Here is a 26,690-nt window from a genome sequence, read left to right as displayed (position 1 = left end):
TATAATAGACATAGAGCTCATTTTCTACTTGAGGTTAGACAGACAAATAAATAAATGAAATATATGTGAAGGGAGTGCTGGGGGCTGGGAGAAATTGCCATTTCAGTTTTATCACACCTGAAAGAGGTGATGGAGTAAGCCATGTGTGTATAGGAAGGTAGGGAAAGGGCCCAGGGAATGTCATTGCCCTAATTCCTGGCTGTGACTGTGGTTGCTCTTCTGTCTCTTGTAATGACCCATGTTGGCTTCCTGAAGTGGCAACTCTGACTTTTACAACTTCAGACCCAGGACTTCCAGTGGGGTACTTTCCTGGTTGTATTCTATAGCAGAACCACAAATAGCCCTGACTTGAGCTCTCTGTTTCCTGCAGAGGCCCTGGATATGTAAGTAATTTATCTGGCATGCTCTTAATAACAGCCCTTTCTCTGCATTCCCTTCCTGACTCTGACACAGGTGCTGGGTGGCTGCGCTGGAAGGAAATCTTGAACAAAACCATTCTGTGCTGAGCTAAGTTATCACTCACCATACCTCTGGATACTTATTTTCTCCAGGCTAAATTTCTGCAACTCAAATTCTTCCATTAAGGTGTGTTGCCTTCGTATCTAGGCCTCTCTGCCCAAGGAGTTAGGTGGTAACTTGTTTCCTGATAGCTTAGAGGTATTACTAGTATAGGGGATTTGGTGACTTCCCCTCATCTTGGTCTGCCATTGTTCTTATTCATTAATTCACTTGTATAATATCTGTTTTATCACTGTGTGTCAAACTCTGATTAGTACTGGATATGCAGTGGAGAATGAAACAGATATGTTTTCTGCCTTCCCTGTCGAAAGTATCCTTGGGTACCTACCCTACCAGACAATAAATGAGTATGTTATTTAAGCTGCATCATCTTTACAACCTCTGTAATGTTTAGAAAATGGTATTTAGAATTGATTATTCCATCTAATCAATGATCTTCAGCATCATCATTTTGTGATTTTAGAATTTGTTTGATTTGTATTTAGTGTACTCAGTGCTATTTGATTTAAATTCATTGTATTAGCCCTGTCTGGTGACTCAGTGGATGGAGTGCCAGCCTTCAAACCCAAAGGTTGCTGGTTTGATTCCCAGTCAGGGCACATGTCTGGGTTATGGATTGGGTCCGCAGTTGGGGGCATGCAAGAGGCAACCGATCAGTGTATCTCTTGCACATCATGTTTCTCTCCCTCTCTCCCTTTCTCCCTTTCTTTCTAAAAATAAATAAATAAATAAATAAAATCTTTTAAAAATCTTTGAAAAAAATACATTTATTGTATTATAATATCTAGGGGCTCCTATGTGATCTAGGCATTATATAGATCTTCATTCAAATAAAAACAAGTTTAATAGCCAGGAGTAATTGAAGAGAAAATTTGAGGGTTTTTTTTTTTTTAACTATGAAAGTGGCCCAATTTATAACATAAAGCAAAATGTTTTAAAATTCTCTTTTGCCATCCATCTCTTTTTTCCCTCCACAGAACTGCAGCAATTTGAAATAAAGATTTCATCTTTTTGTTCATCCCTAAACCAGGTACTACATCTGGGCTTTACATACGTTTCATCTTTCCCAACCCTTATATCACCTGTTTATTAGAAAAGTCAATCTAAGCTTTTTTGGTTTATTTCTTTTCTTTTCACTTCATCTTTACACGAATTCTCTTCAACAGTGGTTCTTAAACTTTAGCACGCATCAGAATCATCTGGAAACCTCGTTAAAACACAAGTGTCTGGGCTTTACCTCCAGAGTTTGATAAAGAAGTTCTGATTTGGAGCTCAAGAAGTTACATTTCTAACAAGTTCCCAAGTAGTTGATACTTCTGGTCCAGAGACCACATTTTGAGAACCACTGCTCTACAACTTAGGAGCAGATGGGAGTTGTCCCAGCAAACAAGACTCATACCAGGCCTTTGTTCTACATAAATAATGTCACCTAATTCTTTATATGTTAATATAAAGCTAAGAATTTAATATGTCATCGTCAATCACCATATTTAACATTCTGTATGTAGGGATGTATATCTGGTAGACTACTATAATGCAAGAATAATAAAAGAAATATTATTCATTGTTTGATTGTCTATACGGGAGATAATGGAGTAGGGTTGGTAGGAGAGTTAGCCCTGAAGTCAGGTCCTCTGGGATTCAGTCCTGAGGAGGTAGAATTTATGGAAAACTCTGGGAGAGTTATACTCTGGTGCCTCAGTTTCTTACTTTTGAAACTAAGATATTGGAAGTAACCACCTCGAGTTGTTATGAGACACAAATGATTTAATTCATATAAAAGCCCTTGAAGAATGGTGTGTTGCATATTATGATGTTACCTATCATTCATATTATTAGGAATTTGTTGAGTCTTTTCTTCATTATATCTTTATAACCTAAAGTCAGTCCTAAAAGGTAAGCAGGTCTATTATTCTCATTGTGGAGACTAGGAAACAAGTTCAGAAAGGTCCCCCAGCTAGTAAAAATCTCTGGTCTTTGTATTTCACTAGCATTTTCTCAAAGGAATTACTTTCTCCCATAAGAAAATGGTATAGGCCAGCTAATTTCGAAAGAATATCTAAATATGATTGAATAATTACTTGCTTAATCGAGATGATTAGTGAATTTTATAACCTAATATTGTTATATTTACTTTAAAATGTATTAAAGACAAATAATGGAGGCAAGTATAGGTATAATAGTGGTTGCATAACACACTAGTAAGTGTCTAGTATTTACAGAGTACCTGTCACATAGTTTTTAATAAATATTTGTTGAACTATTAGAATGGTATGATTTGGAATTAAAATTACCTAAAATTAAAGATTCATAATGTCCAGAGTTAGTGAGATTACATATACAGAAATGGGCACTGATATACTATTATGAGATTTTTGGAAGTCAATTTGGCAATAGCCACCAAATTTTAAATATATGCTTTCTTTGGCCCAGAGAGTCTTAAATATCTTTCCTAGGAAATACCACTCTGTTCCATGAAATGTATGTACAGTGATAGTTAAATTTAGCACTGTTTTTAATTGTGAAAATTACAAACCTAAATGCTCAGAAATGGAGGAATTATTTAATAAATTATGAGTCATCTATTTTATTGGACATTGTATAAGTTAAAAAGAATGAGGGACCATGATGCATAGTGAAATAAGAGATCTCCAACATGTGTTAAGTGAAAAAATGGTAACAGGAAAAAATATATAATTATCCATTTTGTTCATACAGTTCAAAACTATGTCTATAGGAAATATGTAGGAAAATGCTTAGGAAAAAGTTGGAAAAGTTACACACCAGACAGTTATTAGTGGTTACCTTTGGGATGTCAGGAGGGCTAAGCAAAGAAGATCAAGAGAAACTTCCACTTTATATACTTTATATTCTATATTATTTGAATTTTCCATAATTGGTATGTATTGTTTACTTGTGAGATGAACAAAAGAATAAAGTAGCTTGCTTGAGAAATATACTGAAAAAAACCTTTAATAAGGATAATAGTGCTAAGATGTACAAGAATAAACTTTCACAAGCCTTGAAACATGTCTATTCTAGTAATTAGTAGTTACTCAAAAAATTTTCCGAAGTCATCATTCTTACTAAAAACATCATGATTTTTAATGTTGTTGCCTACCAGAACATTTCCTGTGAATAGTAAACGAGCTGAATTGGCATCTGAGAGGAAAGCACATGATGCTAAAATTCTCATAGCATTATTAGAGTGTCTGGCCAAAGAAGTTTGTCTTAGGACTATTACATTATTTCATGCTTGACCTGTAAGAGATGAGGGTGACTGTGAAAAACAAGTAAAAAACCAACCCACCCACCCCCCAAAAAACCCAAATAAAAATACTGCTGCACAAAAGGAGAGAGCAAAGACAGCATATTTTTCCCACTTCAAATGAATGACTATATCAATGTTCAGTTAGGTGTGGATGAGAGAAGAGAAAGTTATTCTCAAGGCTTTCTCAGTTTCAGTATGAGGAATGTAGGATAGCGTGTTCATTTCTTAGACCGCGATAACACAGTATCACAGACTGGGTAGTTTAAAACAACAGAAATCTTCCGTCTCACAGTACTGGAGGCTAGACTTCCAAATCGGTGTGTTGGCAGGGCCGTCCACCCTCTGTAAGCCTCTAGAGAAGATTCCATCCTTGCCTCTTCCAGCTTCTGGTGGCCCCAGATGTTCCTTTGCTATGGTTGCATCACTCCAGTCTGCCTGTTTCACATGGGTGTTTCCTCTCAGAGTCTCTTCCTCCTCTTTTTAAAAGGATATCAATCATATTGGAATAAGGCACACCCTAATGACCTCATCTTAACTTGATTATATCTGCAAAGACCTAATTTCCAAATAAGGTCCTCACAGGTGCTGATGGTTAGGACTCCAGCATATATTTTTTGGAGGCAGGGTAGAGAGGGGTTGGGGCGGGGTAGGATACAATTTAACCCAGAATAGATGGATTGAAGTCTAATCATTTATTAATAACAGCTATTTAAAATGTATTACTTTTGCATAAGACTTTGATTTAGTGGACTTTAAAGTGCTTAATAATTCAGTGACAATAATCTCAACAATTGCCCAGCATGACATAGGTGTCTTTTTTTTAAGAAAGCAAATTTCAGGTAAAAACATTTAAGGGATAGGTCACTGTGATGGATCTTAGGTCTAGAAAACAACTGGGAGGACAGAAATTGAGATAAAGTAAGATCACCCTAAAAAAGGTCTTTACCAACTGCCTCTGCTAAGGAGGAAAATATTGCCTTTCCTTCTGTCCAAGACTCATGATATAGAGATAAAGAGGTACAGCCTCTAAAAAATAACTAATTTTAAAAGGAAGCTTTGTATCATTACTGTAACTGGAAAACTGGTATCCCTTGCCAACAAAAGAAGGTTTTGTAGATGGTAAAGTTAATATGATGTTGTTAAATTCTAGATAGTTAATATTGACAATCTGAAGGAGTTTATTGAAAAGGGAAGTTAGCTAGTGTTAGATGTTACAGACTTATTTGCCCCAATTGAGACTTTCTCCCTTAATATAAATCAGAAGGATTAAAAGAGAAACGGAAGAATGAATTCCTCACTATGTGATCCAGTTCTACTTACTGTATCAAAAATTATCTCCTGTACTACCAGGTGACACGTGCCTCATAAAATACTCTTAAGTTATTAGAGAACAGATTCACTCTTTTGCTTTAACTTCCTTAAATCACAAACCAAATGGATTGAGGTAAAAATAAATTATTTTCTGAAAGTCTGTAGCATCTGACACTACTTCTTCCTTCTTGGGAGTCTCCACTTTTTTTTTTTTTTTTTTTTTTTACTTCTGTGACACTTAATTATAAGACCTCTGATTTACACTGTTTTACCAAAACACTTTTGCATTCACCATCTTGTAAAATCCATCCTTGGGGGTTATGCATTCCCGATGAGAAATGTTGAGGGTCAGGCAAGTCAACAAAAATTATTTGACACAATAGGAAGAAAACCAATCTCATGCCTGTAAATAAGTGTTTTCTAGGCCTTTGCTTATTCATTATTTCCTATTTTACTCACTGGCAAAACAAAAACAAAAACAGAAACAGAAAATAACTATGTACAGCCTCAAAACCTTAGGAAAAAAGAAGGCATCGTGGGAAAGACAAAGGGAGGGGGAAGCCTAATTAAGGACAAATTATAGACATTGGGTTTATGTAACCAGGTAGGAGTACAAGTTAAAATTGAAAACTGTTTCTTGCAGTAGTTTCTGGTCCCGTTTACATAAGTAAAAACTGAAAAACAGAGTATTTAAATAATTTATGTTTATGATGCTTTAATATCAAATCACATTTTGCTTTGTTTAGTAGTGTAGCTACAGTGGAGGGATTAAGCAATTACTGTAGCTACATCCCAGAAGATTCACAAAATTATTACAGAGGAAGTAGAGTGAAGCAAGTGAGAAAAGCAAGCTGGACAGTGGTGAAGGGAGTGATGGTTGGGAAGAGGAGGTGAGGAAAATTTCCCTGTATGAAATATCCATCATTCTCAAAGATAACTTATTTTCTGCTAACCTATGGGTTCCATGTAAATGTCTTAGATTGTGACAAATACTTACATAGTTATGCTTGGCTATATGGTTGAAGATAGACTGTCAAAATTTGTGGGTAAATTGGATTTTAAAAATATATACATTTTCCTTGTTGTAATCTGAGAGAGCATATTTTCTTTTCTTCTCATCAGTGTATTGACACTACTAGACCCAGCTTAAGTAAAAGAGAGAAACTTCTCATAAGGAAGTACTAACTACAGGAAGTTTATTTGGGCCTTATAGGGAAGAGGAAACAAAATCTATGACGATTATTCCTGGTGCATGCCTGCTCTTTTTCTCTCTTCTGATCATTCTTTTCTCCCGCAGCAAATCAGCTTTTTGTGCAACATCATGTACTCCAATAAAGACGGCAAGCTCACAGTGGTTATCTTAAGAGCATGGGTAACTTTATTTTAAGTGAACAAGTCTGAGCAACTGTCTTTGAATCCCAGTTCCAACTTCCACAGGAGGGAAACCCTGATTGGCTTAGTCAGGTGACAACTCATGGTGCAGTCAAGAGTGTGGGGGCATTTAATTTGGTTCTTTATAATACATTCTATTTCTTTGTTGAGATTTCCTATTTTTCCTTGTTTTTAAAGGAAAATTTAATGCTTGTTTATACATTTGTATGATGGCTGGTTTAAAATCCTTGTTGGAGTGAAATAAGCAAGACTCAGTAAGACAAGTACTGTATAGACTCACGTCTATGGAAATCATAAGAACCAGAGAGTAGCATGATGGTTGCCAAGGGCTGAAGAATGGGGAGAATGGGGAAAATGGGGACATGTTGGTCAAAGGATACAAAAAAAGAAAGAGAAAAAAAAAAAAGAGTGTGGGGGCAGGGTCACAAACAATAATATAAGGGCTAGAGGCTGGCTACTTTGGATGAAGAGGACAGAGTTCTTAATCGAAATAAGGACCCAGGAATTGATGTTCTGTAAATTAATAATATGCCAGGGGAATCTCTATATTTTAAGATTAAATCTTGGTATGAATCCTTTAACAAAGAAAAATATTTTTGGTGAATTGCTAACTTTACCTCTATTTTAGTTAATTTTTTTGTAAGGTAAAGCATAATTATAATCAACATTTTAATAATGTAATTACCCTCACCTGAAGGAAGTTATTAATGCCTAATTTACAGAGGCAGAGATTGTTTGGGTTTTCATGCATGGAAGTTAAATTTACCTGTTATCTCAAGGGAAGGAGGGACCTGTTTCCAGGAACATGTTTTTCTTTGGGATTGTAAGGAAGTAAAAGAAGATTGATACAGAGACAAGGTCTTTAATGCAAAGGAGGTTTTGGAAAATTTTTTGCCATATTCAACTAAACTTTGAAATGAATAGCTCTGAAATATCTGGATGATTCAAAGTAAACAAAACAAAAAATATTGCTTGCTTGTCTGTCTGATTCATAGTCCTGCCTTTGCCTTATATTACTAGACCTGGGATAAATCAGCCTGTCTTCATAGCTACTTCCTTTTTGCCTTAAGAAAAGTTCGTCTTTCGTACTTTGGAAAGAAACAAACTAACTGCAGGATCTATCCCCAACCTTTCCCTTGGGCCTGCTTCCCCTTCCAAGGGCTTTCTGTATCTTTTTTTTGCTCCCATATTAAAATTAATTAATTTAAAAAGTTGATTTTAGAAAGAGAGATGAAGGAGGTGGGCGGGAGAGAGAAAGAGGGAAAGTGAGAAAAAGAGAGAGAGGCATTGATTTGTTGTTACACTTATTTATGCATTCATTGGTTGATTCTTATAGGTGCCCTGACTGGTGATTCTAACCTGCAACCTTGTGTATTGGGATGACACGCTAACCAATTGAGCTACCCAGCCAGGGCCTAAGATTTAATGGCATAGTTTTATTTATTTTTTAATCTAAATACAGGTCTTGGCATTTATCTCCATTACAACTCAACTGTAATCATATCAGCCCACAGTTATGTATGATGCAAGAGATTGTGACAAATTCTTCAATATCATGAATTAAATCCAACATATTTCTTATGCCTCCCAGCTTAGTGATATCGGTAAATTGTCCCTACAATTATAATTGGTACTTAATACCTGTGCTAAGGGTTTAAAAATACTTTTTCATCTAGTTTTCAAAACAACTCTTCAAGGAAGATAGCATTATCCCAATTATACTGATAAGGAAATGGAAGTTTAGAAAATCTCAATGACTTCTTTGGTGAAAGCTGTGATTCAAATCTGGGTTGGCCAGACTCTCAAGCTTAAGTTCTTCAACCCCTTGGCCTGGGTCTTCAATCCTGGCTTTGCTTCAAAACCACCTAAGAACTTTCAAAAGAAAGGAAAGGCAAAGCCTTTCTCACATACTGTCACAGTTTTTTTGCAGGCGTGGGTCTGGGGAAAGGCAGTCAAGAACCACTTCTGCCAGGTTCTACTACGGTGGAAGAACAGAATTATGCCGCATACCACTACATACTGCCCCACAGTTTACAATTACCTGCTGATTTTTACTTTTAGATATGGTCCATACAATCAGTTTTGAATCTAAATGTGTTATCATCCAACCCACATTTCTTGTTTCTCTGTATTGTGTGAAAGAATGTTGTGACAGACTTGGACAATTTTTTTTTGTATTCTCTTGTCATTATCAAAGAATAGGGCAAATTTTCTGAAATGTTTGTCCTGGTAGCAAATTTCTAGCTACCAGGGATCACACAAAGAGCTAAACAATTCTCTACAGAGTGAAAAGAGCTAAATATTCCAAGGCAGTATTATCTTAAAATCCTAATATTTTAGTGAGAAGAGAGGTTTTTACTATCTGAATGACAGACACTAAGCAAGTCATTTAATTTCTCTGTGTAGGTATATTGATTTCTCAATTGTATAGGCCTCTGAATAATATATTTCCCTTGTCCACTGTCTTCCATATCCAAATCTCTAATATATGTGTGTGTGTGTGTGTGTGTGTATATATATATATATACCCTCAATATTCACTAGTTCCAAATGGCTTTTTTTGTGAATAGGCAGTGAACAGTTACAGATGCCATGCCTGGTTGAATAAACACATCGTAAAATATAGAAACATCACTTAACTACAATGAATGTATCTTCACTGTCTCAGAGTTCTAAAAGGCTTTTCTTTTTCCACAATTCAAATGCTTTTTATTTTAACCCTGACATTAAAGCCACATTCAACACTTACCATCTTTTGTGTGGGCCTGTGTCCTGGGTTATACTACAGTAACAGTTTTTGTTTGCAAGAAGAGAACTCTTATGGCAGTTCCTGCTTGTAATTTCAGCTTTAATATTCTAAGAAGGTTTCAGATTTGCCATTTGAGTCACAACTCACATTTCTAATTTTTTTTAAAATTAGAAAGGGGCTCTGCAGTGTATTTTGCTTGTGAGACAAGTAGCCATATGTATAGGGTTCTCAGACCCAATTCCATCATGGGAGGGCGGGTCCCCCTCCTACCAACAAACAGCTCTTGCTCAGACACTGTCCAAGAATTCAACTCAATTCTGACACTATCTACCCGGAGCATCAGATTCCACATGTTAAGGGGTCAGACTGACAAAGACTGCCTGCCACCTCCCTCCCCAGAACACACACACTACAGATGCCAATGGCTAGCCCAGGCTCTTACCTGTGCTTCTGACCAACCAGCTAAAGACTGGAGGTCCCAAAGACCCCTCCAATTTAGAATGCCAATCTCAAGTCCAAGTTGTTACCTGTACTTCTAACCAATGGGCTATAAATCAGAGGTTCCCACAACACCCTTCCTGGGTTTGATTAATTAGCTAGAATGGCTCACAGAACTCAGAGAAACATTTTACTTTCTAGTTTATTGGTTTATTATAAAAGGATGTGAAAGGATATCCAGGGCGAGGCCTGGAAAAAGGAGCTTCTGTCCTTGTGGAGCTTGGGTCCCCAACAGGGTGGCAATCACATGGAAGCATTCTAGTTCCCATTGTGGAAGCTCTCCAAAAAAGAAAAAGCTGTGCTCCTGGGTTTTTATGGAGGCTTCATTACACAGGCATGATTGGCTGAGTCATTGATCTTTGGCAATTGAACTTAATTTACAGCCCCTGTCACTTATCCCAAAATGGGGTGGGGTGGATGGGACGCAAAGTTACAAATCTGTAATCACTTGATTGGTTCTCCTGTCAACCCCTGGGTGAGGTCCAGAAGTCACCTCATTAAAATAACAAAAGACATCTCCATCACTGAACATTTAGGAAATTCCAAGGGTTTTGGAAGCTGTAGATGATGAAAACCAAATATCTTATAAATCACAATATTGCACCATAGGAATGCAATTCCGCTATAATCTCTTCCTTTTACGAGAAAACAGGGCCCTAGTTTATTATTTACTTTAAAGAGGTCGGTGTGAATTTAAGTCGTTTCCTATCCTGCTATCATTTGCTCAAAGACCTTTTGCAATGGGTCTTATGTAAGAAGAAATGCAGGAGCTGCTTTGGTGAGGTTTATTTAAAGAAACCATTAAATACAATCTAGTCCTGAATGGCAGCATCATTTGTGTATGGAAAAACAGGTGCTATAAATGCATCATTTCTTTCAGATTAACAGAAAGAAGGCTAATGTACAAAGGCCCTACACAGTCCGTTAAAGGCTACTTTGGCCTCACCTCTAACCACTGCCCCCGCCCTCACTGTCAGCCACAGTGACCTCTTTCCTGGTCCCTGAACTTGCCAAGCACATCCCGTTCTGAGGGTCTTTGCCTCTTTCCTCAATCTGAAACTTTTCCAGGATAGTCGCAGAACTGGCTCCTCATTCTTCAGGTCTCTGCTGAAATGTCAGTTACTCTGGAGGTCTTTCCTGGCGACCCTCACTAAAATAGCACACTGCTTGCTCACTTTCTACTCCTTCACTTTGCATTATTCCTTTTGGTGGCAGTTATACACCGCACATTATACATTTAAGGCATTTTTGTCACTTTACCAGAATACTAGCTCCAGTACCCAAGGAGTATGCAGTTAGTGATCACATAGCATCTTTGGGGGCCTACAGCCTGGCACTTAGTAGGTGGTCTGTAAATACTTGTTGAATGGATGAATGAAGCTCTTTTGGACGGTAGAGATTGTTTCTACTCAATCGCACAGGCCTTGTCGTCAATCGCTGGCAGCTGGGAGCCTCACCCCACCCTCACTGCTTCCTAGTAGAGGTGACTTGGGCGCTCGGGATTGCACGGGCACAAAACGGCGCGGATGAACGCGCTGCCCCAACCCTCGGTCTGGAAGCCGAGACTGGGGAAGCACAGGTTTGCTGGGCCCGGAACGTGGAAGCAAAGGCAGGAAGGAGACAACAGTGCGCGGGTGGGGAAAGTCTGTGCTGTGCCCGGCAGCGCGCAGGGGGCGCCTTCCTTGCCGGGCTGACTCATTCCCAGTCGCCTCCGCTGCGGGAGGCCACCACAGACACGCATATCTTGGGGGGAGGGGGGGCGTCTTCGCTAGCCTCCGCCAGCTCAGCTTCTCCATCCGCTCCGGCTTAAGGGCCGTCCCGGGAATCTCCGCGCGCGCCAGCCGGCTTAGCAGGAGGCCACGGTCCTGCGCGGCCCGCCCTGGTCTGCCCTGCGGCGGCGCGCGCCGGGATCTGCGCGGCCCGGGTGGAGCGGCGCACGCGCAGTTCGGGCGCGCGCGCAGTTCGGGCGCGCGCGCCAGGTCTCCGCCTGGCTCAGACCCGGACTCAGTCAGCCTTGAACTGGCTGCCCGACTGAAGGCCAACCGGTAGGCTAAGTCAAAGTGTCGCCTGCGGCTCTTAGGAAACTGGGTGGTCCGGGCGAGGGTGGAGACGTCGACTGTGACGGGCTTCCCGGTTGCCTGAAGTAAGAGTGGCGAGGGTTGCAGGAAGTAGAGAGGAAGAGGAGCAGAAGAGGGCAGCAGCGGCTGTAGCTAACGGCCTCCCTGGGCGCTGACCGGCTGGGCGGGCAACCGGCTCGCTCGGGAGTTCGCGCCGCCGCCTCGACCACTAGGCTCCTGGGCCCGGACTTGTGGCGCGCGTCGGGGCGAAGAGCTGCTGCCGCGGCTCGAGGAAAGGCCTGGTCCTCGCCACCGAGGGATGTGAGTGGGAGCAGAAATCGCACGGCAGGGTGCCCCAGCCTGGCGGACGCTCCGACCAGTGCCCGCTCCCGGGGCTTCGCAGAGCTTGGCCGTCCGGAGGCACCTGGTACGAGCAGCCCCTGTAGGCTTGGGGGCGCGTCCTCGTCGCCGGATCCGTGCAGCGGGTGGTGGTATTGCTGTCAGGTCTCTGGGTGGGGGACTGCAGTTGTCTCCCCTCCACCCTCCCACCTCCTGATCCCCGCTTTCCCCCTGCTCGTAGCAGCCCACTTGACGGCAAGAAAATTTTCCTTTTTATGGGGAAACAACGGAGTGTTTTGCTGTTGATATTTGCATTCATGTGTGCCTGGTATCCACCCCCACCTTTTACTACTTACCCCTCTTTAAAATTTTCTAGACATCCAAACAAGTTAGAAAAGAACACGTATTTTCCCTGGATTTCTGCGGTAGTAACTGCTTCTTCTCTTCTTTTTGAGGTTTCAGAAACAGGCAAGGGAACAAGATGTGAACTGTTTTTCTTCTGCAGAAAAAGAGGCCCTTTCTCCCTGCCCGCGAGGGTGGGTCTGCGATCCTGGCCGCTGCCCCTCATCGCCGCGGTAAAGGTGAGGGTAGCACGAGCTGCGAGTGCGAGCGTAGGAAGGTTGGGAGCGTGTACCGACAAGCCGGGCTCCTGGTTTCTTACTCTGAAAAGGGCAGTGCTGAACTTTTAATGTTGGTCTGGGAGAGTGTCTTGGGGGTGTTTATTGTTGCCCGTGAATCCTTTAAGAAACAGTCATTGTTTCTTTCCGTGCTGATTATACAAATAACACGGCTTTGCAGAAAAAACGTTGTTAGGCACCCTTTCTTCAAGCAGCCAGAGGTTCTTAATCTTTCAAAGAGGAACATTTTCTAGCACTAAGTACCTATTGAGAGAACACGTTAGCCGTTCTTGCTGGGGCTTCTGCTACCACACTGAATGCTTCCTGGATGGTTTATCTGCCTAAGTTTGCTGTGTCGGTTGAGTTTACCCAGTTTGCTTTCCGGTGATTATTAATCTGTCAGGAGAAACTCCTTGTCTCTGAATGAAAGGATAGAAGCAGCTGAGGTGTGTCATACATAGTGGGGAAGAAAAATGTGGGGAAGGAAACCAGAAGTGGGAATAAGAGAGATGAAAATTGCTTTTGGTTTCATAATAGGTTTGTACAAGTGAATTGTGGGGCTACTGCAAATATTCTGATATTACACCCTTTTCCCACCCCTTTCACCTTTTACCACTTAAAGTGGGAGAATCATTTGCTTGTATATGCATTTGTGTGTTAGTGTGTAACAAACATCTGCAAACTGGATGTGTCCAACACTTGCCTTAATAGTACATGTATTTATCTGTATAGGAAGGCTGTTGTACTTGCTGACTAGGGAAGCACATAATCTGCTCTAATTGAATGTCCTTTGTTTGGAGTTCATGATAGTTTAGGGACCATTTAAGAATCATGTACTGTTTTTTTTTCTGGTGATTTGAGACAGGTGTCTCAGGTATGGGAAGGGATATCTTTTCTCTGCTTTTACCTGGATATTGCTGAAAGGTGGAATGCTTTTGAGCCAGAACAGGAAACAGCACTGGCTTGGGAGTCAGATCTGGGTTGGAATCCTAGTATTGTATTATTTAAAATCTCTTTGAGCCTCACTTTTCTTATGATTGTTGTGAAAATTGAATAAGCCTATGCATGCAAAGAAGTAAATTGCTTGGCTGCTATTAAAGTCTTGGCTACTATCATGACTGGGCAGGCCAAGGAGATTCAGAGGACAGAATGACTCTGCATAAGGTGATCTGCCAGTGACCAGTGTTTCTTCCTCTTTAGCATAAGGAGAAAAAAAAGACTTAGGTCTTTAACTAGTTAACAGATTTTACAACCTTCTTATGGAAAGGTTGTACCTATTGCTTTGACACCCCAACCCCATTGAGCAGCCCCACCAACTGTTGTGCTGCCCTCTTGTGGCTAATTGTGCTAAGAACTTTCTTTTGCTCCTACATTCCATTCTTTTGTCTCCTTTTAGACCCCTTGCCTTTGCTCCCAGTTTCCCAAATTGTGCACTGGGGTGCCTCAGAGCACCAGTGAACTCAGGCCTGAACTATTCATTTTAAGTAGTTCACGGTTTCAGCATTAAATCGGCACATTTCCTTCTACAGTGTTGTATCTTTGCAAAGCTGTATTTTTATTTTTGTTTATTTTTTTAAAAATATTTTACTTATTTAATTTTAGAGAGAGGGTAAGGGAGAAGTAGAGTGAGAGAGACATCAATGTGTGATTGCCTTTCATGTGCCCCCAACTGGAGAACCGGGCCACAACCCAGGCATGTTCCCTGACTGGGAATCGAACCGGTGACACTTTGGTTTGCGTGCTGGCACTCAAGCTACTGAGCCACACCAGCCAGGGCCAAAGCTGTATTTTTAGATGGTGCTTTGATAAAAAATAAATACTACATGAAAATCAATGATACAGGCAATGAGAGTATAATGTCTGATTTAATAACAAGGTTTTGAGAAGTTGTGCAGTGCCCCAAAAGCACTAAGTTGTAAGGACATTAACACTTAAGTGGTTTGAACCTACCTACTTAAGTATTTCTTTTGGCCTAGGTGTCCTGAGAAAAAAAATTACAAAGACTGAAGACTCCCTGAATGGAGAATGTTGGAGAACCTCTGCCTTAGCTTTTGGTTGGCTTTTCTGATTAAAAAAAAAAAAAAAAGTTATTTTTAATGGAAAAACTGCACTTTTTTAATGTTGCTTACTATTTGAACCCCCCTCCATCAAAATTATTGATACAATTATTGATCAACTAGTACCAGCTGATCATATTAAAGACAAAGGAAATATAGACAAGACTTATTCAGTGGGTTAATGTAGGTGGTAAATGAAAGAGGTAGTTTTGAAATGGTGCCTAATTTAGATCCTATCTAACCAGGAGGGAAGAAAATTACAAAGGGATATAAAATAATGATTTTTATTTGGGGCATGTTGAGTTTGAGGAGATGGTCAAAAATACTAGAAGACTAGTACTGTGACTAGAATGACAAATGAGCAACCAGATTAGTTTTAAAATGAACTGGACATGTTTTGGTTACTTGATAGTTATTTTCCAGGTGTTAACTATGTTTTCAAATTGATTGTGTATGCTTTGATGAACAATACCTGGATTAAAAAAGCACATACACATAATGCTAAGCACATAGGGAGCATTCAGTAAATGCTATGTATTAAAAAGGAGCTTTAGTCAGTCACCAAACAAATATTTATTAATACCTGTAATGTTAAAGGTACTTTGCTATGTCCAAAAGAGATGCAGAAAAATCTAAAATAGGTTCCTTTCACTTGGGGAGATAAGTAATGAAAGGTACAGATATTTGAGGTCACTTAGAGTTGAAGTGAGCTTAAAAGGCTCCAGAGAGGAGGTAGAATCAAATCTAGGCAGGATCCTATTTTGCAGAAGAGGAATGAACTTGTATAGGAGGTAAACAAAGGCAAGATATGCATGATATATTCAGAGAACAGTTCATAAAATAATTTGTCTGATATAAAGGTTTGTGTGAGAGAGTAGTAAGAAACCAGGTTGAAACTGTAGGTTGGAATTAGATTATGGATGCCTCTAAGAGCTGGGATGTGAAGAATGTACTTTGCTCCATGGGTCACAGAGAAGCTTTAAAATTTTTATCTTAAGAAAGAGCTTGCTAAAAGTATTTTAGGAAAATCAGAGAGGCACCAATGTTAGGCATAGTATGATTTGGAGTGAGAAGTGATAAGAGTGGGAAAATAATCTAGGCCTGAAATAATGAAGATTTGCACTTAGTAAAAATAAGACGAGAGAGATGTCACACAAGACTTCATTACGGATTAGACAGGAAAGGAGGATGGGGCGGCGATGGGGGAGTGGCGGTGTGGGGCAGGTGGCAAAGAGTAATCGAAGATGATTTTGAGGTTTTGATCTTCAGTGAGAGAGGAAATGAAGTGTTGCAAATCCAAGACATCTGAGAACATCTGGACCACAATATATACATTTTCTGCATTAGGAATATGAGACCCAGAGAGATTTAAAAATGTGTCCAAAGTTACTCAGCTAGTGAGTGACAAAGATAGGCGGTAGTGACAGAAATAGGTATGAAAGTATTGAAGAGACATAGATATAAGCTGGACTTATATTTTGGATATGTTGAATTTGAGGTGACAGTGGGATAGTCAAGTAAAAAATAGATAGCCAGACAGTGGGGCACGTAACTAAAACTTGGTAGAGAAATTTAGGGCTTGGATTACAGTGCTCAGAGTGAAGAGCAGTAGGCCTGAGATTGAGCCTTGGGAATTGTCTGTTATTAGAGAATGGGTCAAAGAATTGTCAAAGGAGTCGAGGAAGGGGCAGTTAGCATCAGAAGCAAGTAGATGGGTAGGTTAAGAAGGTGAGAATGATTAACATGTTGATCATTGTTGATCACTGCCAACAAATGAGAAGAATCAAAACTGAAAAAAGGCCTTAAAAATGTGTACTAGTGTTTTACCTGGTACAACATACAGAAATTACTGCTGTTACTATTTTGTTCTTTCTAGTATGACAGATGATTTTGGATTTGGCAATTGGTTGAACAGTGGAGACTTTTATCCAGAGCTCTAATCGTGAGGACTAAGGAAGAGAATTTTGGAAATAATAAAGACTGGGAGGTATTTTTGACAGTATTTGTCATTCTTCTGTGTCCTTTCATTTCACACTACATAGGTACTGCTATTCCTTGTGGACATTAGTCCTGCATTTGTATTATTTGAATAAGTAGACATTCAGTGGTTAGCATTAGACATTCAGTAATCTAGTGAGTTTAGACAAGTGATCTTGGGGTGCTATCGTACTGGTAAAATCTGAATAAAGTGGTAAGATATGAGTTGTAAAAGGAAAGAAAAATCCTTGGTAGATAACTTAAAACTGAAGTTAGTATGATAAAGAGTGTTTAGGATTGGAGAATTGGAAAGGGGAAAAGAAAGCATTATCTGTTTTTGAAGCCTGTACAGTAAAGCTAATGAAGGTAAACTAGGTTGGGATAGCTCATGGGCTGTTTGTTTTGCTTGAATGCTTATTTTGGATGTCCCAAGGACATCCTTCAACCTGCCTTTTTGATATCAGTCCTTGGGAATAGGGTACTTATTATTGCTTACTAAATGATTTTAGTTTAATAAATTCTGATTTTGAAATATAGTGCCACTAGGTAATATTTTTGTTAATGTGAAAGGTAATGTGATGTGAGGAAGGACACTGTTTTGGAAACAGGATCAGGGATGACTGCTGTCAATGTGGTGTATGATTTTGAGCCAGTTACATAATTATTGAGCCTTATATTTTCCTTATTTAGAAAATGAAGAATGGACTGGATCTTTTTTAAAAACTTTATTTTAAAAGGATGATAAGATGTATATAAATTTCATAAGTGTCTTCTGGTGTTTTTCTCTATATTCCTAAATAACAATCTGCCATCAATATCTTCCCACACCCATGGTGTCTGTACCTGTACTCTGCCCTTTTCCCCTTTGCAGTGAGTGAACTACGCAGTGCTGCATCTAAAGCTTCTCCATCTACTTGTGTAGAGGAAGCCATTCCTTTTATATTCAAGGATATTGCAATTGTATTTCTCCTTCTTTTTCTTGTATTTTCTGTTTTTGTCTCTGTGAGTCATTTCCATCAGTATGTAGTCTGGTTGCTGTTGCTACATGACATAACTACCCTAAAACTTGATGTAAAACAACTACTTTATTAGATTCACAGTTACAGATATTATGGGTCAATAGTTCAGATAGGGCACACCAATGATGGCTTGTTTCTACTCCATAATGTGTAGGACTTCAGTTGGGAAGACTTGTTGGTTGGGGATAACCTGAGGTGGGAGACTGGAATCATCTGGAGGTGTCTTTGCTCATATGACTGGCAGTTAGTTGATGCTGTCAGCTGACCGAGATCTCAGCTGGGGCTGTTAACTGAAGCATGTACATGTGGCCTGAATTTCCGTACCACATGGGGGCCTCAGGATAACTGACTTTCTCACATGGTGAGTCAATTTAAAAGCCAGTGTTTTGGTGAACGTGGCGGTGGGGAGTGCTGAGGATTAGAATCCATTTATTAAGAGGGGGTTGGCAAGGTCACATTGTGGAAGAAAACATGGGATGGGAGATAATACTTTTTTTAAATTAAAAAAATGTATTTATTGATTTGAGAAAGAGAAACATCAATTTGTTGTTCTATGCATTCATTGATTGATTCTTTTTTATTAAATTTATTTTTTGTTGTATTTTTTTCCATTATTATTTAGTCCCTTTATATCTCCCTCCCCCAGCAATCACCATGAGTCTTTTTTCCTTTTTGCTCAATTCCTCCACCCCCTAATCTCCCCACCCCCGACTTAGCTGTCATCCTGTTCTCTATGAGTCTGTCTCTATTTTGCTTGTTAGTTCAGTTTGTTCATTAGAGTCCACATATGAGTGAAATCATATGGTGTTTGTTTTCCTCTGACTGGCTTATTTCACTTAGCATAATGTTCTTCAGGTCCATCCATACTGTCACAAAGGGTAAATTTTTCTTTTTTTACGGCCAAGTAGTATTCCATTGTGTAAACGTCCCATAGTTGTTTTATCCACTCATCTACTGATGGACACTTGGGCTGCCTCCATATCTTGGTGACTATAACTAAATGCTGCAATGAACATAGGGGTGCTTTATGTTCTTTCAAATTAGTGTTTTGGGTTCCTTCGGATATATTCCTAGAAGTGGGATCGCTGGGTCAAAAGGTAGATCCATTTTTAATATTTTGAGGTATCTTCATACTGCTTTCCACAGTTGGCAGCACCAGTCTGCATTCCCTCCAACAGTGCAAAAAGGTTCCCCTTTCTCTACATCCTCACTAGCACTTGTTCTTTGTTGATTTATTGATGATAGCCATTCTGACAGTTGTTAGATCATATCTTATTGTGGTTTTAACTTTCATTTCTCTGATAATTAGTGACATGGAGCATCTTTTCATACGTCTATTGGCCATCTGTATGTCCTCTTTGGAGAAGTGTCTATTAAAGTCCTTTGCCCATTTTTTAATTGGGTTGCTTGTTTTTTTGTGTTGAGTTTTGTAAATCTTTTCTAAATTTTGGATAGCAACCCCTTAACAGATGTATTGGTGAATATGTTTTCCCAGTCTGTGGATTGTCTTTTTATTTTGTTGATGTTTTCCTTGGCTGTGAAGAACTTTTTAGTTTGATGTCGTCCCATTTATTTCTTTTTGTTCCCCTTGCCTGGGGAGATATATCTGATAAAATATTGCTACAAGCAGTGTCTGAGATTTTGCTGCATATGTTTTCTTCTAGGATTTTTATGGTTTGGGGTCTAACATGTAAGTCTTTAATCTATTTTGAGTTTATTCTTGTGTGTGGTGTAAGAAGGTGGTCTAGTTTCATTTTTCTGCACATATCTGTCCAGTTTTCCCAACACAATTTATTGAATAAACTATCTGTAGCCCATTGTGTGTGTCTGCTTGCTTCCTCTGTTGTATATTAATTGACTGTAAAGGTGTGGGTTCATTTCTGGGCTCTCTATTCAGTTCCATTGATTTATATACCTGTTTTCATGCCAGTACCATGCTGTTCTGATTACTGCAGCCTTATAGTATAGTTTGATATTGGGTAGCGTGATTCCTCCAACTTTGTTCTTCTTTCTCAGGACCACTGTTGCTATGTGGTGCCTTTTGTGGTTCTATATAAATTTTTGAAGTATTTGTTCTAGTTCTGTGAAATATGTCATTGGAATCTTGATAGAAATTGCATTGAATCTATAGATTGCTTTGGGTAGTATGGACATTTAAATATGTTAATTCTTCCTATCCATGAACATAATATGTGCTTCCTTTTATTTGTATCTTCTTCAATTTCCTTCTTCTGTGTCTTATAATTTTCCAAGTATAGGTCTTTTACATCTTGGTTAGGTTTGTTTTTAGGTATTTTATTCTTTTTGAAGCAATTGTGAATTGGATTGTTTTCTTAATCTCCTTTTGTGTTAATTATTGGTATATAAAAATGCAACTGATTCTGGATATTAATTTTGTATCCTGGTTAATTTTCATATGTCTGTTCTCTGCCCGGGGATCAAACCTACAACCTTGGTGTATCGGACAATGGCCTAACCAACTGATCAACCCAACCAGGCCCTGGAGATATTGTTATAGCCATCTCTGAACACTCTTGCCATGGTTTACCCTTTTGCCACATTTCACATCCCTCCCACAGCCAAATTACATGCAAAATACACCAGCCTCCTCCTCAGAGATCTCTAATTCACATCCCATTATGACATTAGCTGAAAATCCAGTATGTCATCTAAATCAGGTCCAGATACAGATCAGGTTCCTCAGGTATGGTTTCTTGAGAATGATTGCTCTTTACCCGAAGACCTGTGAAGAGACAAGTAATATGCACTAGAGAGAATTATGCTTAGCGAAATAAGCCAAGCAATGAAAGACATGATATCACCTAATACAGGAAACTAATGAACAACACAAACAAACAAGCAAAATTGAACCAGAGGCATGTAAACAAGGAGCAGGCTAACAGTGACCAGGGAGAGGGGGGAGGGAGAGCAAGGAAGGTAAGAAAGGGAAGGGTATAGTCAAGGAACCAGTATAAATGACCCATGGACCTGGACAATGAGGTGGGGAATGACTATGAGAGAAGGGGTGAATAGGGTTGGGAGGGAGCGATGAGGGAAAATGTGGGACAACTGTAATAGAAAAACTATTAAAAAATGAAATAAAATTTAGAAAAGGAAAATTATTGAGGAGAAGGGATATTTGCCTGAACAGGTTTTTAATGAGACAAAAGTGCCCTAGATAGGAAAATGCTACAAAGGACATGTATTAGTGAGGAAGAAAAATGAACGTCAGAACTTCTGGCAAGGATAGGCTAACTCTACTGTTCTGTGCAAACACGGTCGGGTTTGTGATCAGGTCTGCCCCTATCTATAAAGCTGCTGACCCTAGAAACTTGAAAAGAAAAGATAAATATTAGCTGCCAGTCTTTTGGTTGCCCACGAAAGTCTAGACAATGAGAACCCTTTTACTGAACTCACTTTTTTGATGCTGTGTTCCTGAAGTCAGGGTACTTTGCCCTTTAAAGTTCTTTTGATATTGAACAATGCCCTTGGCCTCCCAGAACCCCATGAGTTCAATGCCAAAGGCATCAAAATGGTCTACTTGTCCCCAAAACACATTGTTTCTAATTCAGCCTCTTGGTCAAGGGGTCATAAGGACCTTGAAAGGATTGTTGACACTGTGGAAGAGAGCCCTAAGCCCTGGCTGGTGTGGCTCAGTGGTTTGATTCCCAGTCAGGGTACATGCCTGGGTTGTAGACTGGGTCCCCAGTTGGGGGCTTGCGAGAGGCAACCACACAGTGATGTTTCTTTCCCTCTCTCCCTCCTTTCCTTTCTCTCTAAAAATAAATTTTTAAAATATTTTTTAAGAAGAGAAGAGAGTGCCCTGATAGACATCATGAAAGTCTGGAAGGACTATACACCATTGAAGATGCCATCATTGTTACAAAAAAAGCTGTGAAAGTCATTAAGTCTGAAGTAATAAATTCCTGCTGGAGAAAACTGTCCCAATGTTGTGCATGAATTCATAGAATTTACAAGAGAGCCAATCAAGGAAATCATGAAAGAGATTGTGGATATAACCAAAAAAGGTGGGTGGTGAAGGCTTTCAAGATATGAATCTTGGAAAATTCAAGAGCTAACAGGCACCACACCAGAGAAATTAACAGAAGATGACTTGATGGAGCTGAGTGCTTCAGAACCTCTGTCATACAATGAGGAAGAAGATGTGGAAGAAGCAGTGCCAGAAAACAAATTGACGTTAGACAGTCTGACAGAAGGTTGTCTTTTATCAGTTTGTGGAGCTCTTTGTATGTTGGAGGACTCCCTGTTTGACAAATGAATTACAAATATTTTCTCTCAGTCTGTCTTTTGTTTTTGTTTATGATTCCTTTCCTCTAGAGAAATTGAAATTGTGATATAATACGTACATCTTTTTCTTTATGGTACGGGTAAAAAACTTGATTGACTTCAGTGTCATTAACGTGTATAAAGAGGCTTATTATATAAGATAATAGGGAGAAAGGCAGACCATGGGGAACTGGACAGTGCATGTCCTGCCTAAGGCACTGAAATTAAAGAAGGAATAAAAAACACTATATTAGCCAAAGAAAATGAGGACTCAGGTAGCCAATTTGTATGACTTTTGTTATATGGATTTTGGGTTTTTCATTTTGCATAAGAAATTTTTCCCATTCCAGGTAAAAGTCATCTCAAAGGTTCTTACAGTGTTTCGTTCATTTACATTTTACATTAAATAATTAATTTACATATAATTTATTTTTATATAAGGTATAGGTTTAGCATGTTTTCTCTATAGTTTACTGGCAGTTTCTTGGATTTATTTACAGATGCTGTTTTGGTCCACTGATCTGTGCGTATACCAATACTATTTTGATTTTAAATGCCTATCAAATACATTCAAACAGAATTTAACAGGATCTCTTGTTTTTTTAAAAAGCTGATCATTTGCCTTTAATCTTGTTTATAGGAGATACACACTTTTTATGTAATAAATGAGATTCTTGTATTATCCCAGACACTCTTCCTCATTAACCCAAAAAGGGGCTCTTTTGTACTGTTACTCCTTTATAAGTGTATTTTAGATGAACAAAGAGTTCTGTATATTCACAAGTAAAGAAAGATTAGCAAGTAACTAGCTGCTTTTTGTGTACCATCTTTTGGTTTAATGTATCAGATTCACAGGGGATCTTTTACTTTAGCAAACACTTCTAAGTTTTGGATAATGAAAGTATATAACACTTCTCCTCCTACAACCAAATTACTTTGGTTTTAAAGCACTCAAAATTTCTGTCTTTACAAAACTTATCCCATGATTTTATACTAAATGCGTTTAAAGTCTGTACCATTTCTAACTTTATAAAAAAATTTTAAGTCATTTGTATTTTTCATTTACAGATGACATACATTATTATATTAGTTGCAGGTGTATAACCCAGTGATTAGACATTATATAACTTTCTGAGTGATAACCCCTATAAATCTTGCACCCTTCTGATGTCATACATAGTAATTAGAATATTATTGACTATATTCCTTATGCTATAACTACATCACCATGATTATTCTGTAACAATGAATTTGTACTTCTTAATTCCTTCACCTTTTTCACACATCCCCCAACTTCCCTCCCATGTAGTAACTGCCAAAATGTTGTCTATCTATGCTGCTGTTTCTGTCAGCTTGTTCACTTATTTTGTTTTTTCGATTCAGTTATTGATAGCTATGTATTTATTGACATTTTCTTGTTCATATTTTTTATCTTTCTTCTTCTTCTTAATACTGGTTTGATGGTGATGAACTCTTTCAGCTTTTTCTTGTCTGGGATGCTTTTTATCTGTTCTTTGATTCTAAATGATAGGTTGGTTGTAGGTTCTTGCTTTGCATCACTTTGAATACTTCTTGCCATTCCCTTCTCTTTTCTGGCCAGCAAAGTTTCTGTTTAGAAATCAACTGACAGTCTTATGGGAGCTCCCTGTAGATAACTAACTGCTTTTCTCTCACTGCTTTTGAGATCGTCTTTGTCTTTAACCATTGGCATTTTAATTATGATGTGTCTTGGTGTGGGTCTCTTTGGATTCATCTTATTTGGGACTCTCTGTGCTTCCTGGACTTGTATGTCTATTTCCTTCAGCAGGTTAGGGAAGTTTTCTGTCATTATTTTTCAAATAGGTTTTCAATTTTTATCTTTTCCTTCTGGTCCCGACCATGATGTGATGTTGGTATGCTTGAAGTTGTCCCAGAGACTCCTTACACTGTCTTCATTTTTATGGATTCTTTTTTCTTTTTGGTTGTATTTTGCTTCTTTGTATTCTAAATTGCTGATTTGATTCTTGGCTTCATCTTACCTATTGTTGATCCCCTGTAAATTATTCTTCATTTCAGTTAGTGTAGCCTTCATTTCTTTTTTTGTTTTTTTAATCCATACCTGATGACTTGCTTATTGATTTTAGAAAGAGGATAAGGGAGGTAGAGAGAGGGAGAAACATCAATGTGAGAGAGAAACATTGATTGGTTGCCCTTCACACGTGCTCTCTGACTTGGGTCTGAATTGAACCCACAACCCAGGCATGTACTCTGACCAGGACTTGAACCTGCGACCTCTCACTGATGGCACTGCAACCAACTGAGCTACACTGTGCAAGGCTATCCTTCGTTTCCCACTGGTTCTCTTTTATGCTGTCGAGGTTCTCGCTAAGTTCATTGAGCACCCTTTTATAACAAGTGTTTTGAAGTCTGCATCTAGTAGATTGCTTGTCTCCATTTTGTTTAGTTCTTCTGGAATTTTGTTCTGTTCTTTTATTTGGGACATGTTTCTTGTCTCCTCATTTTGGCAGCCTCCCTGTGTTTGTTACTATGTGTTAGGTAGAGCTGCTATGTCTCTCAGACTTGGTGGAGTGGCCTAATGTAGTAGATGTTCCATAGGGTCCAGTGACACAGCCTCTCTGATCACCTAAACTGGGCACTCCAGGTGTGCCCCCCTGTGTTGGCTGTGTGCACCCTCCTGTTGTAGTTGAGCCTTTATTGCTGTTGGCATGTCAATGGTAGGGATTTACCGTCCCCCTGTCCCCCAGATGACCAGCTGCAAAGGACTGGCTGAGACCACCAAACTCCAATCAGATGTGCAAAGGCCCACCCCACAGAGCAGGATTTATCTCAGTGGGGCTCTGTACACACCCCTTGAGTAGTTGCTTGTGGAGGTGGTTGGGTGATGCTTCCATGTGGTCTGAAGCTGTCCACTGGGGCCTCTTGGGACATACAGGCCAAGGTCAGTTGCAGCCTGTGTTTTGCTGAGGGCCACCTGACATGAACTACAAAACAATTTTTAGATGGCTTCTACTTGTGCTGAGCTTGGAAGTTCCCAGGTGAGGCCAAGCTAGGAACCAAGGCCAGCTGCTGCTAGTTGCAGGGCTGGGGGTCATTGGGTGAGAGGTATGGGGTATGGAGTACGCTGAGGCCAGGTGCTGCTTAATTGAGATATGTCAGGAAACTCTGAAGCAAGAGCCAAGACAGGCCATTCATATGGAATAGCCCCTAGAAACAGCTTATGTGAGCCTGAAAGTGGATGGTGTGGGGCCTCAAGCAGTTACTGGGGCATTGTAAACAGTGTGAGCTGATTGATGGAGTCTCAGATATGGTGCCCACCAGCACTTCTCTCTGGGAGGAATCTGGTTCCCCAGCTCTTGCCCTGATGCCAGACAATTCAGTTTCTCCCCGTATGTGTCTGGTGCCTCTCAAACTGCTGCCCCAGTGCTGGAGCTCAGAGGGAGTGAATCCAAGTAAGTGTGTGCATGGACCCTTTAAGAGGTTCTGCCTGGGAGTCCAGCAGCTTCTCTCTTTTCTCAGCCTCAACCCCCTGTGGTATTTACAGACAGAAGTTACAGGGACTTCTCTTCCTGGCACTGGAACCCTGTCATGGGGGCCTAGTGTGGGTCTGGAACCTTTGTTTTTCAGAGGGAACCTCAGCAGGGATGATAGCCCCTCCTGATTTTTTTCTGCCACATGTGGGTGGGGGGCCCACATGGTTGAGTTTTCATCCCTCCTACCAGTCTTGAGGCGGCTTCTTCTTTAATTCCTACTTGTAGGACTTCCATTCAGCAAGACTTCAGGTGGTTCTGAATGATGGTTGTTCTGTAGTTTAGTTGTAATTTTGATGTGTCTAGTTTTATTTTTTTTTAAACCAGCTTCCAAATAATGTCCACACACTGCAAATTTACAGTCTCTATCTAGTTCCTGTATTGCTTCTCTTTTTTGTTTTTAACTAGGTTGGTTATAGTTTCCCATAATCTAGCTTTGATTATCATATTTTTATGGTGAAGTTTAATGTGTTTCTCTGTTCTCTGCATTTCCTGTTAATTAGTATTTTACTGGCTTGTCTTTAAGATTTTCATAACTGCTAGAAAATATTTTCTTTTTTAAAAATATTTTATTTATTTATTTTTGGAGACAGGGGAATGGAGGGAGAAAGAGAGGGAGAAAGATATCAGTGTGCGAGAGATACATCAGTCAGTTGCCTCTCATTTGCCCCCACCTGGGGACCTGGCCTACAATCCAGGCATGTGCTCTGACTGGGAATCAAACCAGTGGCTCTTTGGTTCGCAGGCCAGCACTCAATCCACTGAACCACATCAGCCAGGACAAAAATATTTTCTTACATATTTTTGTCTTACTATTTATACTTCTTTGGCTGTTTTTCTCTTTGGTAACCATAATTAAAGGTAAACACAAAACTGTCAGGATGGCACAGATCACGATGGAGATCCCAATCACGCAGCTGACCAGACAGCAAATATCTAATCTAATGGCTCAGCAGATAGGAAATCTTTCTGAGGCACAGTTCAGAGCTTTGGTTATATGAATGCTTACAGTCCTAACAGCAGATCTTAAACAAAATAGGGAAGGAATGAAGGCTAGCCCTGCTGAGATG

At 39.6% G+C, this 26,690-nt stretch overlaps 1 protein-coding gene across 3 annotated transcripts in view; it reads left to right on the top strand.

Annotated features, from left to right (window-relative positions):
• The window catches only part of JAK2 (Janus kinase 2), a 173,386-nt gene that overhangs the window by 64,659 nt on the left and 82,037 nt on the right, over positions 1–26,690 (top strand). Inside the window, exons 1-2 of one of the 3 annotated variants that reach the window (XM_090274130.1) lie at positions 11,718–11,785; positions 12,592–12,717. The exons of 1 other annotated variant lie outside the window; for it this stretch is intronic. The gene's annotated coding sequence lies outside the window, so the exon portion shown is untranslated. Of the gene's footprint in view, positions 1–11,717; positions 12,225–12,591; positions 12,718–26,690 lie in introns of those variants that run through there. One more of the 3 variants, XM_090274129.1, reaches the window with a different exon arrangement.

Source organism: Furipterus horrens, unplaced genomic scaffold, assembly GCF_987537825.1.
Source record: "Furipterus horrens unplaced genomic scaffold, mFurHor1.1.pri manual_scaffold_4, whole genome shotgun sequence".
Taxonomy (NCBI): Eukaryota; Metazoa; Chordata; class Mammalia; order Chiroptera; family Furipteridae; genus Furipterus; species Furipterus horrens.
The sequence above is the reverse complement of the archived record's forward strand: the minus strand, read 5'-3'. Positions and strand labels throughout refer to the sequence as shown.